At 32.7% G+C, this 20339-nt stretch overlaps 1 protein-coding gene across 2 annotated transcripts in view; it reads right to left on the minus strand.

Moving 5' to 3' along the window:
• The window catches only part of actn4 (actinin, alpha 4), a 120671-nt gene that overhangs the window by 83614 nt on the left and 16718 nt on the right, over positions 1 to 20339 (minus strand). The gene's annotated exons all lie outside the window — the stretch shown is intronic.

Consider the following 20339-nt stretch of genomic DNA (forward strand, 5'->3'; position numbering starts at 1 on the left):
CATAAAAGCACACACACACACCTGATCACAGTCGCCACACCTTTTCCGTCTCGCGGCCAAAACCGCCTTACTTCTTAGAAAGGAGCAAGTGTGTGTGTGTGTGTGTGTGTGTGTGTGCGTGTGTTTCAGAGCTAATGTTCACAAGTATGCGTTTATGTTTGTTTGTCCTTGGGCTGCAGGAATGTGAAGTATGTATGAGTTTCCCCCCCTCAGCGGGGACACTTTAAATGAGGCCGCAGAAAACAGACGATGTGCAAAACTGCTGTGCAACTTCCTGTTCCTGTGTGAACACACTGGCCTGAGCGGGACAAGACAGACGAGTGTGAGCGGTAGAGAGACGGTTGGAGGATTCATATCTGTGAAACCACACACGCACACATGCACGCACGCACGCACACACACACACACACACACACGCGCACGCACGCACGCACACTTACACACACATACAGACACACATGCATACCCACACATGCGCACACATGCACAGAGACACACAAGCATGCACAAACATGCACATACATACACACATATACAGAGACACAGTCACACAGGCACACACGCGTGTGTTACTTTTGCAAAACCGAATATGCAAATAAAACAGAAATTGCAAATAATAATAATAATAATCTTTAAATATGTATAATAATTAAAATACATGTTAATAAATTACACTCACAAAATTACAACATACAATAAATTTAAATAAAATTGGCCAAACAACAACAAAAAAATGCTAGTAAAACCTAAAATGGCAACCAAAAAGGCGATTACTGTTTTATTAAAATAAAATATTAAACATCCAGAAAATAAAACTGAAATAAACAAAAACCCTTAAACTTATTTTATTTAAATTACCTTTAGAGTAAAATTATTAATTTCATTAGGATTGAAGTACTAAAATGACTAAAATTAAAGACAAATGAATAAAAATAATATATTAATTTATTTTAAAAAATTCAATTTAAAACATGAAAATACATTAAAAATAATGCAAAAAAGTTATTTACTCTTAATATAAAAAATTAACTAAACACACACACACACACACACACACGCACACACACACACACACACACACACACACACACACACACACACACACACACACACACACACACACACCTTCAGTGGCATTCCATAGCAAACTGAGTCACAGTACCACTCCTAAATCAGTCCCACACACACACACACACACACACACACACACACACACACACATCCACTAAATGAAGACATGCGTTCATTTGTGGCGGAAGTGAGTCCCTGTTTCCTATCAGTGAAGTGGTTTTGCCCACATCTGTTTTTACACACTTCAATGGGTTGTGCAAGTGTGTGTGTGTGTGTGTGTGTGTGTGTGTGTGTGTGTGTGTGTGTGTGTGGCACACCGCACAGTACTGAGAAAAAGAGAGAAGTAATGATACCAGCAGTTACTACAAACAGTCATTATAAGCATTAACAAACAGAAATAAAACAACCTGAATGCAAACTTTAATTAAACTCTTCCTAGGAGTTTCAGGATTTTGCATCAAATACTCAATTAACAATTAAGTGATGAATATTAAATTACATGATGAAAACAGTCTGAAGACTTTCTAATACTCATCAAGTCTCTTCTGCACATCAAAGCTGCATTTCTTTGATCAAAAACACAGAAGAACAGTAATATTGTGAATCAGATCTTACATTTAGGATAGCTCTTTTCCATGTCAATTTTTTTTCAATGTAATTTATTCCGTCAATCAAAGCTGAATTTCAGTATCATTACTCCAGTCTTAAGTGTCAAATGTTTCTTCAGAAATCAAGCTAATATGCTGATTTTATGATAAGAAACATTTATTATATACACACACAAGGATAAACAAATTTATTTAAAAGACAAATCTTTTGTAAATGTCTTAAATGTCAATTTTGCTCAACTTGATGCATTCTTGCTGAATTAAAGTGCTCTTTCTTTCCAAGTCCAAACGTTTTGGATTGTAAAATAAATAAAGAAAAAAAACAAATAAACAAAAAATTGAAATAAAAATATATACAAATAAATAGATACAAAAAATTAAGACAAATAAATGAAAATAAATAAACAAATTAAATTAAAATAAATAAAAAAAATGAATAAATGAATAAAATAAATACAAAAAGTAAAGAAAAAATAAATATAAAAAATATGATTAAACAAAAATATACATAAAAAATTAAATACAAAAAACAAATGAATAAATACAAATACTAATAAATAAAAATAAATAAACACAAAAATGAATAAATAAAAATAAACCCATACAAAAATAAATATGAATAAATAAAATAAATACATAGAATAACTAAATATATACAAAAATAAATAAGAATAAATAAAATGAATACATAGAATAACTAAATATATACAAAAATATGAATAAATAAAAATAAATAAATAAACAAACACAAGAATAAATAAAATGAATACAATAAATATAAATAAATAAAATAAAAAATAAATATGAATAAATAAAAATATCAATAAATACAACAAACACTAAATAAATAAATACAAACAAAGACTAAATAAATAAATAAAATAAAAACAAACATGAATAAATACAAAAATAAATAAATAAATAAATAATAAAAATAACTAAATACAAATAAAATAAAAATAAATACAACGAATACTTATAAATGAATAAATAAACAAATAAAAAATAATAAATAAAAAATACAAAACAATAAGAATAAACAAACTTTTTTTATATTAAAAAAACCCTTTTTGTTCTATTTATTTGTTACTATAGTATGACCTTAGTGCTGAATAACAGGTATTTGAGAGGAAGTAACACACAGCTAATCTGCATGCCTGAAAGACCTGAGAATGAGGTGTTATTTGTCTCGCATGTTTGAGAAATACTCATCGCAGACTCTCTCCACGACTCGGTTTTTGGGCTGTACAGAAAAACCACACACTTAAACGCTTGGGATGATCCCACCAAGACACTCCAGAGCCACAAACTTCCACGAAACCAAACTCCCAGACAGAAAACACAGAGATCTGTGCGTCAACAATCACAGATCAAACCAACCGCCAAGACGAAGTGGAGAATTACAGAGCTTCATTTAGACAGAGAAACACACAAACTGGCTGCAGTAGAATGCAATGACATCACTACAAAACACACACATGGCGAAGAAAAGCTCCATTGCACATTATAATGCTCTTCTTACGTTAAAACCAGAGCTTTCCAAAGTGTTTTCTGTTGCTACAAAGGCGGTCGACGGCTGCTCTTTTCCCCAACATTCCCCAGAGTATCTGGTTTAGTGTTTAAATATACAAAAAAACAATAAAATACAAATGAATACAAAAAAATGCTAATAAACAAATAAAAAATAAATAAACAAAACACAAATAAATACAAAAAATGCAAATAAATAAATAAAATATAAAAATAAATAAATAAAAAATAAATAAAAAAACAAAATCAACAAATAAAATGCAAGTAAATATAAAAAATAAATATGAATAAAGGAATAAATAATAATAATTAATACAACAATAATAAACAAATAAAATAAATAAACAAAAAATAAATATGAATAAATAAATAAAAATAAACAAATAGAAAAAAGCTAAATAAAAATACAAAAAAATAAATATGAATACATGAATAAATAATATATACAAACAGAAAAAAGCTAAATAAAAGTAAAATACAAAAATAAATATGGATAAATAAATAAATAAATAAAGTTAATTTTTGGGTGAAATTTCACTTTAAATTTCTTCAACTTACTACAACTAACCAAATTAAGTTTTTTTTTTAATTGCTTTTCTTGCATATAGATCACACACACACACACACACACACACACACACACACACACACACACACACACACACACACACACACACACACACACACACACACACACACCACACACACACACACACACACACACACACACACACACAGACTTTCTAATAGATTATGATAAATTTTAGATAGAAAAGCTCAAAAATACATAAATAAAATGTAGAGCATGCTATTGATAGATGTAAACAGATATGTGGATTCTTGAGCATTGTTTTGTCATACGATTGGTCCAATTGAGCCACTTTTAATAAGGTAATATTAGTCTCAGATGTCTCCACACAATGTTCTCAAATTACATGATGAACAATTTAACAATGCAGAAAAAGAAACTCAGCAAACGATGGCTATTTCATGGCAAGATTAATATATATATATATATATATATATATATATATATATATATATATATATATATATATATAAACATAACATAAGAACAACTTCATATTTCAATAAGAGATCATTTACAGAGTATATACAGGGATCAGCGAGTAAAATTCAATACCTTTTAAGACCTTTTTTATGACTCTTTATACACATTAAGACCTTTTAACTACTTTAGGTTTCAACCGGAAACACTGGAGAGATCTTAAAATGACAGTATATTTACTAAATATTAATGTGAGAAACTAATAAAAAACTAAAACATTATTCATAAACTGAATAAAAATCTATTAAATCTAGCTCATCCAACAGGTTGGCACCTATAGAGCAGCGGCGCTGACTTGGTTTCTACAGTAAACAAAGCAGCATGATGTCAAATCTAGCAGGATTTTATTGATTGTGTGAATGAGTGTGTATGGGTGTTTCCCAATACTGGTTTGCAGCTAGAAGGACATCCGCTGCGTAAACATATGCTGGAATAGTTGGCGGTTCATTCCACTGTGGCGACCTCTAAAATAGAGATTAAGCCGAAGGAAAATGAATGAAGTCAAAGATCAGATCAAAATAATGTCGTCACGATACTGAAATTTGTAACTTCGATACGATACCTTGAAAACATTCGATACCATTTTCGATACTTTGAGGAAGGTGGGACTCTATTCAAGAGAGTAAAGCCAGTATCAATACTAACCAAAAGAAATATGGTTTCATTTTAAATATTCCAGTCTCAATACTTATCGATATTTTGGACAACACTACATCAAAACACAACAGAAGTCTTGGAGCAGGAGCAGTTTGAGAACAAAAACCTCTGAACAGTGACTTTAGCTGTAGGAATTAAAGAAAAAGCTAAAGAATTGACTCTGGTCCATTGACTTATTCGAAAGTAATACACTCCCATGCATTATTTTCTAGTAATTCAATGGCCTGTCATCAATTCCTCCTCCTGAAAACACAAATGTATTCAGGGACACATTTTCCATTCATAACATGAATTATAGGCTCATTCTTAATGCAATCTAATAGTCTCAATCACACACTCAGTGCTTACACTCTCTCAAAAACGTGTTTGTTTTTTGGCAAGTTGACTGACATCCTCGATAATGTCAGCTGGTGCATCATTAAAACGACAATAAATCTTCCACAGCCCGAGGCCGTTCCTGCTTTCATTGTTAATAAAGTCACAAATGGTTGTTCCCTAAAGTGAGCAAACACTTTATCAAGGTGATCCGTATCAGCGTAACCGATCTGACAGCAGAATGCAGACAGGACAACTGACCAGCTAAACTAGTCCATCAAGAAGAGTCAAACCAACAGAGACCTAAAATAAACCCCTGAGGTTTCACTTCAACAGAAACTCACCCAGCGTTTAGAGTCAATGATTCCACATCAATAGCCAACATTTCCCACGAGGGCTTGTGTTTCCTCACAAACACACACTTATATATGGTTAATAGACAGAGTTCACACTATTAGACTGAAACTACAACCACAGCATCCTTCTGTATAAGAGTATGAAACAGCGGAGACCCCAGGTTTCAGTTTATCAGGTCACTGCAGGTCAGTCGGAGTCTCTTGTATTTTTAAAATGCTCTATAAAACGTTAAAACTTAACAGGTTTTGTGAAGTGCTTTGAAAAAGGGCTGGGAGATATGGTAAAATACAATCTTGGTAATTATTTTCCATATTGAACGCTAATGATATATATTTCGATGCGAGTTGTTAACGCTTCCAGATTTAGCCCGAACAATTACTAAAGCCACACAAATTAGAGGGTCCATTAAATGGCATAACATTTTCAGATAATAAAATTTCAGGTGCATTTCTAATATCAACACACTTTTAGATTCCCATTGCTGCACATTTCTGCTGTGTGATTGGCTCTTACATAAATACAGAGTAAAAAAAAGTCCAGAGCTTATTGTTGACAAATTTTTATCGTGATTCAATATAACATAGTTTATCAGCCCAGCTCTACTTTAAAATGAGGACTGCAAAATAGAGCAAACTACTATTGGTATCACAATAATATATGCAATATCCATAATCGCTGAAAAGTGCAATGATTTAACTTAATTTTAGATTCTCCATCATGCATGCATACACTGTTTATCGAAATCGGACCAATCAGGGGTGCGTTTCCAAAAACCATTGTTAGCCAACTAAGGCCGAAAGTTGTGTCCTTACAAACATGGTTTGTTGATTTGGCATTTCCCAAATTGCATCGCAAACTTGTACGCTTGCAACTACACGTCTGGAGCTGTAGTTTGAAACATAGCTCCTGGCTGTGTTCTATTCCCAGTTATCCCCCCTATGCCCTATTCATTTAGAACATTCTAACATTTAAACTTAGAATGATTTTTAAAAAAAGCATTGAAGTCATCTCTCTTAGGTGTAATTTGCCTTCAAACTATTTTACGGTTCAGTTTTGCGACTGTTACAATTGTATGTATATGACATGGGCCTGCTGGTTAGAACATTTCTGCAGTGGGTCAAATTGTAAAAGTAGACTCAAAGTAAATAAACAATATCCTACTTAATAATAATAATAGTCATAATCATCATTCATTTTATATTATTATTATTATTATTATTATTAGAGTGGGTTTTTTTCATTTCCTAATAAATAATAAATATTAAATTTCATTTCTTAACAAATCGCCTCATTATTTATATGATTTATATATGATATTAGACTACGTGTTAGCTTTTGTACGTGATTTTATGTTAATTTAGAATAGAATATGTAATGTTCTCAATAATATTTGTAAAGGAAACACAGTCCCTATATCTGCCATTTACATATATTTCAATTAATATGGAAAGTGAGTGCTTTTGGTGGTAACCAAAATTAATATACTCTGGGAAAAGAGACAAGAGAGAAAAATGACAACAGCCAATAAAAATCTGAATTTATGCAGAGAATAAATAAACATTCATTCATATGACGTCCAGTGTTCTCCAGCCCCCGGTGCCTAGTCTGTAATTCTGCACAAGAAGTTTGGCCAGAGGAGAAATGGTTGCGCCCAACCGAGCCTGGTTTCTCTCACGTTTTTTTTCCCTTCACTTTCGTCAATTGGTGAAGTTTGTTCCTCTCCGCTGTCGCCACTGGCTTGCTTGGTTGGTTTGGGACTTGTGGAGCTGTACATCGATGGATTTGCTCTTCAGTGTTTGGACTTTCAGCAGTGAATATTAAACCACACAATTAAACTGAACTTCAACTCATTTGAAATTGGTCTGACACAGTTTCAATCTACTAGAACTTCTGTTAAGCTGCTTTGACACAAACTACATTGTAGAAGCACTATAGAAATAAAGATGAATTGAATACATACATATATGTACAAGGAGTGGGAATTACAGGTTAACAAACGAAACGATATTATCACGATATTTTGCCCCTGACATTGAATCACAATATCAGTGATAAATCACAAGAAAACCATCTACAATATATCATATTTATCATAAATATCATAAAAATTAATTAATTAATTAAATAAATAAATAAAAAATAAAAATAAAAAAAATAAAAAAAATAATAAAAAAATATTTAAAAAAATAAAATAAATAAATAAATAAATAATAATAATAATTTTTTTAAATAAATAAATAAATTTAAAAAATAATAAAAAAATAAAATAAATAAATAAATAATAATAATTTTTTTTAAATAAATAAATAAATCGCAGTAAAAAAATTAAGATGCATTTCTTTTATAAACGGCACATTTTATAGAATTGCAACAGTGTAAAACAAGCGCACACCTGAAGTTTGAGTTCAGTGTAACCAAAAGAGTTGCCAGATCTAGTAATTTTGTGTTGTTGACTGCCTTTTATCAGGTAATGTGACTTCATTAATAAAGTAGTTTGAGTGTTAATAAAGTGTAAAAACTAAAGGTTAAGGTTAGCGACTTTATACTATTAGCAAAATACAAGATTTTAACTAACGCTGGTGCATTTTCAGGTCATTGCTTTAGTATTTATGTTGATCCAATTATTATTCATATTTTCAGTGTGGGGATGCTAACAATGAATTTAGGATTGCATGTTAATGATCCTTTAAATCAGCTACTGAGAATCATTAACGCTTGAGCAGAACTTGTTCAGCAAATGCAAGGGGAAAAAAAATGAAGTGAGAAAACATGAATTCATTAAAAACTCCACTACTCAGTCCCGCAGCCCACAGTCAGGCCCACATGGAAACTGCAACCACAGAACAAAATGCAAGAAAACGGTGCAGATTTCCACAGATTGTTGAGCCTGTCATTCAAATCTATTCATTTGCTCATGTACGTGTGTGTGTGTGTGTGTGTGTATGTATGCATGTGTGTGTATATGCAGTTGATTGAATAATACGCAAAGGCTTGGATGTTTGGTGTACAGCGCCATTTGTAAAGTGATACTTTGTTTTGGATGCATTATGAGAGACTAACACCCCATTCACACGGGGCTTCAACGTCAACGCTTGACAGAGGGCGTGTCTGAAATTGGGGCTGACGCCATCGTCATAGCAGCGTCAGCCAATGAAATTAGTCAGCAATAGGCCACTGCCTGAGCTGGTGTATTTGCATACAGTGATCTGATTGGCTGATGCTTCCTCTGGCGCTTGAAAAGCTGAGCAAGTCCCAACTTCTGCAGCGAGCAACACCTCTGAAGCGGCGTCAATGGATCCATAATGCAGTTCGGCAACGCGTGACGTCAACCATTCAAAGTGAATGGGAAGCGCTGAAGCTGACGCCTCGTGCGAATGGGGCGTAAGGCCCAATCCCAAGTCTACCCATTAGCCCTTCCCCTTCCCCCTCGTTTTGCGCACACACGTCAAGGAGTAGGGGTGTCCCTATTCTCTTTAGTATGAAGGTGTAGGGCTAAGGGGAAGGAGTGAATAGCCCTTCGAACAAAGATTTTTCAGGACCACACAAGAAACCAAGGGGTAAGAAAATTTCCCAGAATACACCAGCCACAACGGCAGTATTGCTGAACCCAAAAGTAAGGAGATCCACAAATTAGTATTTTTCGTCATTACGAACAAACAAGCATATGTTTTAATACAATCATAACTGCGTTCGTGTTTTACTGTCATTCTTTTAAAAACAAAAACAGCAGCTAAATTTAGCTAGCCATAATAGTAACTCCTGTACAGCAGTCCCACAACATTCTGACACACGATGACACTCGAATACCCTGTCAGAAAAGTCTAGTGGCTGAGAATGAGCTTTTTACAGTGTCTGCTATATTGTTTTCGTGTGTTTACATACATGTGTTAAACGCACAGTACAGTTACGATCTTATTGCCAGATTATTTCGTTATGATAACATAATATATGGCTTCAGTTATTTCTTGAAGATAAATATAAAAAAAATACAGCAACTGGAATAACTACAGCAGTCGCGATCGTATGATCTCATATGAAGCAAGAGATCGTGATGACATATGATGACGTGTGCAGCTGCTGTAGTGCTGTCCCAATTCTTAGGGGTAAATTTTAAAGCCCTTCCCCTTCACACTCGGTTTTAAGGGCCAAGGGGAAGGGGTACAAAAATAGAATTGGGATTGGGCCTTACTGTAGCCATTTCCAAAACAAGTGGTTCTAACTGTATTTGTATTGTAAAAGTTAAAATTAAGTTTTTAGTTATTCAAGTTTATCTGCTCTTATACTTCCAAAATCATTCAGTATAAATCAGAAGTTTTAATTCAAACTTCTGAAAAAAAAAAATTAAATCAGCATATTTTGTCCAACTCGCAGCCCATATAGCTATATGGGCTGCGGGTCGGACAAAATATGCTGATTTAATTTTTTTTTTTCAGAAGTTTGCAGAAGTTTGAATTAAAACTGAGGTCACTGAGGTCAAGATCTTGGGGAATTTCTCATGCTCAGAAGGAAAATGTTCTATAAATTATTATTATTTTAATTCATTCTTAATGTGAAAGATTCTTAATTATCTGAATGCTTAAGCTTGTCAACAATCTCAACTACTTACAAGCTGCATGCAAGTTGTTGCATTTGATCTTAAAATGGCTCTATGAAATCATCATCATTATTATTATTATTATTATTATTATAAATAAAGGCTGCACATTAAATAGTTTCAGCATAAATAATGCAGTGTGCAAATCTGCAAACCACATCGCAGTAGTGTTGTTACTGGAATTTCTAACTTCGATACGATACCTTGGAAAATATCGATATTCAATACTGTGATACTTCAAAACTCATTTATTCATAAGCTAAAAAAGCAGCATGTGTTAGCTTCTGCTGCTGAGAGAGAAAAGCCAGTATCAAAGCTAACCAACAAGCAGTATCATATAGTTTTAAACATTCCAATATTAATACTTAGCGAAATAAACTTTAACCACCCTACATCACAGGATCTATTGTAAATTATATACAAAACCTTGAAAAATATTGGTATTCAATACTTTGCTCATTTATTCACAAACTAAAAAACAGCATATGTCAACTGCTGCTGCTGGGAGAGAGCAAAACCAGAATCAAAACAAACCAAAAAAGCAGTATCGTATAGTTTTAAATATTCCAGTATCGATACTTATCGTAATATCGACATTTTTAATAACCCTACATCACAGGTTGTATTGTAACTTTGATACAATACCTTGAAATAAATTTATATTTGATACTTCAATGTTTTGCTCAGTTGTTCACAAACCAAAATAGCAGCATGTGTCAACTGCTGCAGCCAAGAGTATCAACACCAACCAAAAAGCAAGATCGTTTTGTTTTAAATATTCCAGTATCGATACTTATCAATATATAGATATTTTTGACAACCTTACAATCACAAGATCTATTGTAACTTCGATACAATACCTTGAAATATATTTATATTCGATACTATGATACTTCGATACTTTGCTCGGTTGTTGACAAACAAAAAAAGCAGCATGTGTGTCAACCACTTCTGCTGAGAGAGTATCAACACTAACCAAAAGCAAGATCATATCGTTTTAAACATTATAGTATCAATACTTACCGAAATATTGATATTTCTGACAACACTATATCACAGGATCTGCAATAGTCAGAGCTGGGATTACAATTAACCAGAAATCACAGTTCAGAACACAATCAACGTTTAACCCTAATAGCCATAGATTTTTTTAAAGACGTGTAACTAATATTTCAGGAAATTATTCGTTCATTAATTTTCCTTTTATTCATCAGGGGTTGCCACAGCGGAATGAACCACCAACTTATCCAGCATATGTTTTACACCGCGGACGAGAAATAATTAAGTCTGAAAATATTGATTATCCATTTAGTTTAGTCTGATCATAACATAAATAATTTTGCTGTTTTTTTTTTTTATTGCTGACAAAATAGCATTAAAACGTTAGTTATATCATAAAAAAAATTGTATTAAAATCGCAACTCAACACATTTTCCAAGCCCTAATGCTCTCTCTCTCTATATATATATATATATATATATATATATATATATATATATATATATATATATATATATATATATATATATATATATATATATATATATATATATATATATATATATATATATATATATATATATATATATATATATATATATATATATATATATATATATATATATATATATATATATATAGTGTTATTTCACTTTAGATTATTCAATTATCTGTACCTCAATACTGTTAGACTCTTCAGAAAAACAATGTTCATTTGATTTATTACATTATATTTATTACGATATTACATTTCTTCTATTGCATTAATTTATGCTTGTAACTTGTTTAGTATATCCTACACAGCCGCACTCCCAAATCAATCTAAAATTATGAGTTCTTACTAAATAGAGTGAGTTATTTAAACATGCTATGAAATTATATTCATATTGCAATAAAACAAATTGGAGAAAATCAAAATGTCTCAAATTTTTTCCCCTCATTGTCACGCAGCCCTAATTATTATTATTATTATTATTATTATTATTATTATTATTATTATTATTATTATTATTACTATTATTATACTAATAAAATCCTTTACACTCACGTATTCATTTTCCTTCGGCTTAGTCCCTTTTTTATCAGGTGTCGCCACAGCAGAATGAACCACCAACTATTCTAGGACATGTTTTATGCAGCAGATGCCCTTCCAACCGCAACACAGAACTGGGAAACACCCATACACACTTGTATTCACACACACACTCATCCATTACAGCCAATTTAGTTCCCCCAATTCACCTACAGCTCAAGTGTTTGGACTGTAGGGGGGAAACCGGAGCACCCGGAGAAAACCCACGTTAACACGGGGAGAACATGCAAACTCCACACAGAAATGCCAACTGGCCCAGTCGGAACTCGAGCCAGTGACCATCTTTCTGTGAGGCGACAGTGCTAACAATGGAGTCAGCCATGTTTCGAGTGTCATTTGCCCATTTTGTCATACTGGTTAAAATGAAGATTGCATTATAAACAATAACAATTAATTAATTAATCGGTATTATAAATTATCAACAAGGGCTGATCATGAGAATTGTATGGAAAAAATTAAATAAAAAATTAAAATCACATCCCTGACTCGTCCACGAAAACATCTCTGCTCATTGCGCCCTTGAGATCTCGATGGGAAAGGAAAAGCACATCTGCAGTGCAAACTCTGCCATATCTGTGGGTTTCACATCAGTTCTGCTCCAGCACTGAGAAAACAAGGGAACATTTCAGCCTTTTTTCCCCTTTTCTCGGGTGTTTGACAACATCCAGCCTTAAACTGATCCATACGCCACGTCTCACGGGGTCAAAGGTGAGCGTTTTACAGACTTCCTGAGCCATATTTGTTCAAAACAGCTGACAAAGTACTTGTGTGTGCCTCAGAATGACTGCTGCATTATTTCTCCTTCGCTTCTGACCTGAACACACGTCACTTTATGTTCAGCACGTCTATAAAAGTAGACAGGAAATCAAAGCAAACGAATCAAAGCAAACTGAACTGTGACCAGTTTCAGAATGTCATAATGAATTGGATTTTTGCAGTAGTTTCTGGTGATGTCTTTAAAGACTATAAACAATTATTATGAATGTCCATGCAATCATAAATTATATTAGACACTATGAACTATAACAAAAACAGCAATAACAATAAAAAACTATTTTAGAATAATATATTTAAGTATAATTTTTTTGTGCATGCATTTGTATGCGTGTATGCATGTACACACACACACACACACACACACGTATATTTTTCATATTTTAAATCTATTTATATTGTTATAACCATTAAAATTACTAAAAATACAGTAACAACAAACAAAAATACGATAACAACAACAACAAAAACAACAACAGAATAATACTAAATAATTGAAGGAAAAAAGCCAAACTTACCAAGTTTCCTTTCTTTGTAAATGTTGTATATTAAATATTTTACAGTTTGTATTTTATTTTGTAGATTTTTCTCATTAGTTATTGCAGTAATAATAAAGTAATGATAGCATCATTAACAACAACAATAAATCATAACATAAGGAATAATAATAAAGGATAACTAATGAATAATAATAATATTAATATTATATAAAGTTTAACAAACTATTATTATAGCTTGTATTTTATTATTATTATTATTATTATTATTATTATTATTATATTAAATATATTAAAGTTTGTATTTTATTTAGTAGATTTTTACTATTATTATTATTTTGTAGATGTTTTTTGTAGATTAATATTATTAAATATATTAGTTTGTATTTTGTATATTATTATTATTATTATTATTATTATTATTATGTAGATTATTATTATTGTTGCATTTTATTATTATTATTACTATTATTATTATTATCATTATATTAAATATATTATATTTTGTATTTTAATTAGTAGATTTTTACTATTACTATTATTTTGTAGATGGTTTTTGTAGATTAATATTACTATTATTAAATATATTAGTTTGTATTTTGTATATTATTATTATTATTATTATTATTATTATTATCATCATCATCATCATGTAGATTATTACTCCTCCTCCTCCTCCTCCTACTACTACTATTATATATTTTTTTGGAGATTACCATTATTATTATTATTATTATTATTATTATTATTATCATTATCATCATCATCATCAATTAAATAAAAATATAAATAAAAACAAATAAAATAAAACAAAAATTCTACCAAAGTACAATGTATATTTAAAAATATATATACTTTTTCTTTATATTTTTCTAATATTTACTTTTTTTATACATCTGTTCAAATTTATCTGATGCCTGATTTGTCATTAAGCTTACATAAAAAACAAAACTAACTCAAGCTTGATTATTTAACGAATCAAGTCTCTTCCTGTGGCACGTGAACAAGCCGACCAGAGCAATCAGCCAAGTGGACCAGAAACTGAGCCAACAGTTACCCGTCAGTGCTTTTACGATACTAGCAAGACAAGATAACAAAAGATTATGACACCCTCGGGGCCTCAGACCACCCAATAAACACACACATTTTATTATTGGTGTCTTTTATAATAGCTAACCCACTATAAAAGCAACCCATCATCCAGCACTAGTTAAAAGGAGAGAAACCTGTGATTAAAACAAAGGCTGGAATTAAAGTATCCAAACATCTGTGATAGACCAAAAAAGCCCTATAGTAGTGATGGTAAAGTAGGTGAAGGCAGGCTGTAATCCTCTTAGGGGTCAGTGTTTTGTCTGAGCCGACGCACTTAAGAGCTTTTAATGGCTCACACACACACCCAACAGACAGAGAAAGTGCCTGAAAAACAGAGTGAAAATACTGGAGACGCTCACACATGCACAAGACACAATGAATGTGGGAGATCAAGCACGTTGATTAGAAACGCAGCTCATTTATATGCACATCAAATCAAAGAGGGATCCAAAAGATGTCATGAAAGCATGTTGCGGTCGCATTTCTGCCTCCCCAAAAAAATAGCATGAAAAAAAAAAATGAAGCAGATTTTTTAGCGACCACATTTTTAGCCTCAAGCATCTTTATTTACATGCTGTCTTTACATGCTACTTGTGCAAAGAAAAAAATTATAATAATTATATACATTAAGACATATTAAAGTAAATTTTATGCAAGTCATACTAATTTTATGCACTGACAAAAAAAAGATTGATAGGATTTACTTGAAGTCCACATGAACTGGAAGCTGCGACCGTTTTTTTCATATTGTGACTATTAGAAACTGAATATTAAATGAGAAAGCAGTGGGCGTGGCTTGTTTTTTCTACTGCGAGCTGATTGGATATAGTAAAGTAGGCGTTTCATTCAGAAAGATGGGGAAAAGGGTGAGTAGAGTTATTACAACCTAACAGACTCCTCCTGCTCAACATTTCTGTTTGTTGTCAAAACTGACAGCTGGAGGGGCGTGGTTAAGTATGTTAGCCACGCCCAATACCTCAGACTGACATCTGAAAATTTAACTAAAAAAAAAACAAACAGGAAGTGCATTTTTAGATTCTAAATTTATATTACATTACATTAAGGGAAAACTTGTGAGCTAACAAGATCAATATGGTTAGCTTTGATTTCATGCATACTCAAAAGCTGGCCTCAATGGTTGCAAACTATTTTTATGAGCTAAATTTAAATAACTACATTAAACTTAGCAATGTTCAACTTTATTTTATATTTAAATTCAGGCCATATATATTGTTTGCAACCACTTAACAACTAAAAAGCTTTAGTAAATCAAATGAATCATTTTTTCAGGATAGTATATATTATATTTATATTATTATATTATATATTTCACCAAATAGGTTTAATTAGTGTGTAAATAAGACAAAAAACTAAAACAAGTCTGTGCATTTTTGTACATATTTTAAATAAACCTTTTAAATTAATTTTCTATATTTAAATATTTTCTTAATCATTTTCTTTTTTGTCATTTTATTAAATTATTTTTAAAAATGCATTTCTAATTATTAAAAAATAAAACGTCTATGCATTTCAGTATTTTTAAATGCACAATTTTAATTTATTAATGTTCTATATTTACACTTTTTCTTAGTTTTCTTTATCATCATCGTCATTATTATTATTATTATTATTATTATTACTATATTTTATTTTATTATTGGAAATATGATGCCTTGGGAAGTGGATGAAATAAAAATAAATAGGAAAATTCTGGCCCGATATCATAAATTATGCATGCACTTGGCCAAAACAACCAAAATTGCTTTAAAATTATTATTTATAATTTTATTACATAATTTTTGTAATTTTACACAACTTTTATGTGATTTTAAAGCAATAACTTAAAACACACACAATAACCCAAAAACTAATTGCATCTATTTTTTTTGTTGTACGATATATATATACACATTTAAAAAAAAAAATAAAATAAAATAAAAATAAATAAAAAAATAAATTAAAAATTCACATCAAATCTTAGTGATAAATTATGTCGTCATTTTGAGAGCATTTTATGCTACCCATTATATAATGCCAGAATGACTAAATAATATCATCACAATGCAAGTACACTCTTTCAAACAACACATCATAATTAATTCTTAAGATTTCATTTAATTATAGTCATTTTAATAAATTTAATAATAATAATAATAATAATGAGGCATTGTAATGTGAAAACACATATACTAAACAAATAATAATAGATGTTAACAAAACAGTGCAAGAGAAAGAGTAACAGAGGCTGCGATATCTGCTAGCAGATCTATTTTCAGCTGTCAGACACCCACAAAAAAATATACTATAGTAAATTATAGTAAATGCTACAGTGTTTTTAACCATAATGACACTGATACCTCCAATAGAGATAGAGATGCAGCACAATCAGCCAAAATGTTGCTAGAATTGGTTTTAATATGGCCAATATATAATGCATCACCAAAAATGAAGGAGGTCATGTCCATGTGTTGTGCGATAAGTCAACATATTGATTATTGTGACAGGCCTACTTATATCAACTATAAAAACAAATGTTGGAGGCTAAAAATTTCAGAGCATCCCTAAAAATACATATAATCCTTTTCTTCTATTTCATTTACTGCTGATCACTTTATTTAGCAGTTGACAACTGACAGAGGCTGCTGAAGTGAACATCATCTACAAAAAAAAGCTGCATGATCTCTGATATCTTAAACAGTGTTTATCAGATCAGTTCCTGATGTGCAGCTCAAGCCAAAACATCCCATTATTCTGATTCAACAACAGCACCATCATTCATTTCCATATCAACATCACACAGAACACCAGGATGATCAACAGGAAGAGCTGAACTTTATTAGCCAACATTCATTCATTCATTTCCAGACTTTCTGACAAACATGCATGTATCATGACATACACTGGTAGAGATAGGAGATTAAAATGATCAGTAACACTTTATTTTGATGGTCCCTATTGGACATTTTGTTGCTTAATATGTGCAGATACTGCTCCTTCAACAGACCTTTAACGGACTATAAGAAACTTTGCAAGTACAAGTCAACTTACACCAACCCTAACGCCAACCTAACAGTCTACTTATAATCTGATAAGAATAAGTTGACATGTAGATACAAAAGAACTTCAACAAAATGCATTAAAGGGAGCGTCAAAATAAAGTGTGACCAGATTTTCTTTAATGAACCGGTTTACTGTCTACAAACAAGTCTGATGAAGAGGAAAAAAGAAGTACTCCTGTATTTTGAGCTTCAGTTTCTGTGAGGAATCAGATCTCCCAGAGGACGAACACTAGGCTGCTTCCCTTGTTAGCGAACAACAGATCACTCACTATAGAAACGCAACACCCTTTACACACACCTCGCTTTTCCATGCCTGGAAATCACTTTAGGGTATTCATTTTCCACTGAAACCAATTAAAGATTAGATTTTTGACTTAAAGTTGAGCTATTATGCACAAATCATTTTAGAAGTGATTGTTTAGCAGCAGCGTGTGAATAGAAGCAGCTTCTAATGGTAAAATGTATTAATTTTATTTGTTATAGTCACACTTGATGAGCACAGTTTGCAGAAACACTTGATTGGCATTCTCCCATTGTACGTGTCTTCAAAGGGGAAAAGCCCCGCCCATTAGTGACCATCACTCCTTCATTAGCATCAACAGCCCTGAGTGAAAAGCAGCCGTCTGCCATTACAATTAGAATTTGTTACTATGCTGACACAAAGGTGTTCAGTCTTTCTTCTAGGATTTTTTCCAGCTGTGGCGGAAGACTCTGTTGGGTCTTTTACACAGATCTATCAACTACCTGTGGTGATATTGTCGTGAGAGCAGTATTACAAGTCGAGATTGCATTCATGTAACCAATTTCCTCTGTTTGTGCACAAAACTTCTTGTGCGCCCTCAAATTTACACTGCTGAAGTGCCGATTTTCTAGCGCGCCCTCAAATACACGCTGCCAAAGTGCCAATTTTCTTGCGCGCCCTCAAATACACGCTGCTGAAGTGCCAATTTTCTTGCGCGCCCTCAAATACACGCTGCCGAAGTGCCAATTTTCTTGCGCGCCCTCAAATACACGCTGCCAAAGTGCCAATTTTCTTGCGCGCCCTCAAATACACGCTGCTGAAGTGCAGATTTTCTTGCGCTCCCTCAAATACAGGCCGCTGAAGTGCAGATTTTCTTGCGCGCCCTCAAATACAGGCCGCTGAAGTGCAGTTTTCTTGCACGCCCTCAAACACACGCTGCTGAAGTGCCGATTTTCTTGCGCGCCCTCAAATACACGCTGCTGAAGTGCCGATTTTCTTGCGCGCCCTCAAATACACGCTGCTGAAGTGCCGATTTTCTTGCGCGCCCTCAAACACACGCTGCTGAAGTGCCGATTTTCTTGCGCGCCCTCAAATACACGCTGCTGAAGTGCAGATTTTCTTGCGCGCCCTCAAATACACGCTGCAGAAGTGCCGATTTTCTTGCGCGCCCTCAAATACACGCTGCAGAAGTGCAGATTTTCTTGCGCGCCCTCAAATACACGCTGCTGAAGTGCTGTGTTCACCTTAACTGAAAGCTACGTCGTGTATGCTGGCCTCACACATCACGCACCTGTCAGTCAGTCAGTCAGCACGTCACCTTAAAGGGTTAAATAAATAACGCACAGCACTACTACGATTACAGAAAAGTTGGCGCTGTTATAATTCACTTACCATTTAATACTTTGAGCGTTTCAAAGTCAAGTCAATCAGCTGGTTTGTTTATAAGCTGACATATGAGTGATCCCTGATGAATCGTGGCTTTAAATCGCTCCAGTGTCCCTGGATCTGTGGTAACACTCAGTAAACAGCGGTGAGAGGTCATGACATCTCAGAAAAGATGCATCCAATAGAGCACTCAGCCTGTGACAATCAATATATGGACTTATCAAACACATGGACATGACCTCAATCATTTTTGGTGATGCGATATATTTCACCCATACATGAAAACCAATTCCAGCAACATTTTAGCTGATTGTGCAGCATCTTTATCTCTACTGGAGGTGTCAGTATGGTTAAAAATGCACAATAGAATTTACTATAGTATATTTTTATGTGTGTGTGTGTGTGTTTGACAGCTGAAAATAGATCTGCTAGCAGATATTGCAGCCTCTGTTACTTTTTACCTTGCACTTTTTGCTAACATTTATTATTTTAGGATATGCGTTTTCACCTTTTGACTCCAATGTCTGATTATGACTTGGTTAAAATGACTATAATTGAATGAAATCTTTGTTAAAATAAAACAAGATGTGTTCTTTGGAGGAGTGTAATTGCATTGTGATGATACTTTAAGACATTTTATAGTGCCAGAATGACAATAAAGTGACAATAATATAGTTTATCGCAATATATTTTGGTGTGATATATCGTACAACAAAAAAAAAAACAAACAGATATCATGACAGACCTATTGAACACAGAAGACATCAGCTTCAGCATCATTTGCAAATAAATCAACCTCTTCCATGCATCTCCTCATATTGCAGAAACACAGTACACAGAATCGCACTTCATTACCACAAACCCGCAGGATTTAATTAAGCCCTCTTTGTTTCCATCATGTATGACACTTTCAGGCATGAAGAATTAAGCATTATATTAAATGATTAGAGCAGGTTCACACATTCGACCCTACAGGAACTCACACATACAGAGGTGC

Source organism: Danio aesculapii, chromosome 15 (genome assembly GCF_903798145.1).
Source record: "Danio aesculapii chromosome 15, fDanAes4.1, whole genome shotgun sequence".
NCBI lineage: Eukaryota > Metazoa > Chordata > Actinopteri > Cypriniformes > Danionidae > Danio > Danio aesculapii.